This window comes from Myotis brandtii, unplaced genomic scaffold, assembly GCF_000412655.1.
Source record: "Myotis brandtii unplaced genomic scaffold, ASM41265v1 scaffold49, whole genome shotgun sequence".
Lineage (NCBI taxonomy): Eukaryota > Metazoa > Chordata > Mammalia > Chiroptera > Vespertilionidae > Myotis > Myotis brandtii.
In genome coordinates, this window is record NW_005368707.1 from 6,034,268 (window position 1) to 6,035,734 (window position 1,467).

Sequence of the window (1,467 nt, forward strand, 5' to 3'; positions counted from 1 at the left end):
TTTTTAAAACAAAAACGGAATCATATAGTTCATATTGTTTAGTAGACTGCTTTTGCATTTGTAGTGTATAGTAAACATTTGTATGTGTTATTAAATACTTAAATGCATCATTATTCTAAATTACCTTACTAATATTCCTCTGGATAGTGATGGCATAATTTGTTTGACCAATCTTCTATCCTTATATACAACTCTGCAGTGAATATGTAAATCTCTGTGTACTTTTCTAATTTTTCTCTAGGATAAAGGAAAATTTCTACAAGTGTAATTGCTGTTTTTCTTCCTTTTCCAGTTACTCTATTGCTAAAGAACTTCAGTCTGCTCATGTCATGGTAGGCAGACAGCACAACTGTACTGTTGAGCTGTAGGTGATCTCTTTATGCTTCTTTTGTTCTGTCATCAAATAGCAGTTATTCTTCTAGATTTCTCATCCTACCAAACCAGTTATCTCAACTAATCTTTAAACTGACCTCTAAAGTAAAGCATACCACAAAATTTAGAAACTTAAGCAGCTGAAAATATTGTATATGCATGCCATTTCTTCCTCATCCATGCAATTTAGTTTTCCTGCCCATTCATTTATTTTAGCTTCAAATTCTGTTTTGAAGAGGAGCCTGGCAGGAAAAAAATAAATTTACTACATGTCAGTTGTTCATCAATTCTTTTGCATCTGAGTTTGCAGCTTGGGCATATGGATTTAGTATTCATTAAAGAAAATGAAGTTAAGTAATAATATTGGTATTAGGTGTATGGTAGCCCTTGTTTTAGTAATAACACAGTAGCATTTTTATTCTAGGAGATAACCTCTGATTAGAGGAAGTCGTGACTATCTTTTTCCTGATATAAAGCCTTTTGACATCTAATGCTTTAAGTAAAGAGGTCTTGAAATATTTTACGTTAAAAATACTATCTATTAATTCATCAGGTCTGGATTTTTGTGTACCTTTAATATTAGTTGTAGTGAGAGTATGAGGAAATCTTTTTCTTTCCAAAAATAATTGTAAACCACTTTTAATTCTCTGTGACTATTGGTTTTCTAAATCATCTTTCCAGTTTAATGATCTGCCTCTTCTTTGCCCATCTCTCCCTTTTGTCTTACATGAATTTAACTGTGATTCCAGTGGAAATATGAGTCAGTTGTTTTGCATTTTGTACCTTTTGACTTTTGCATGGGAAAGAAGTCAAGTCATCAGGTGAATTTGAAGCCTTGAATTAAGAATGTTTACCCACAGAATACCATCCTTCTCTTCATATAAATAATTGGGAGTTGGCAGGCTCTAACGCCAAGCACTCAGCTTTCAGCCCGGTAGCACTATTATGTCATCCTTTTCTGGAAATGTTTGTCAGTAGTCAATTACGGAACAATTAGTAAGTCTAATCCTATATAATAAAAGGCTAATATGAGAATTGTCCCCTTGACCAGGAGTTCAACCAGGGGGCAGGGCCGGCTGGCCAACTGCCCGTGGC

General features: G+C 34.2%; 1 protein-coding gene across 3 annotated transcripts in view; it reads left to right on the top strand.

The window, feature by feature from the left end:
• CDC123 (cell division cycle 123) overlaps nucleotides 1–1,467 on the top strand; it is a 75,170-nt gene that overhangs the window by 32,481 nt on the left and 41,222 nt on the right. The gene's annotated exons all lie outside the window — the stretch shown is intronic.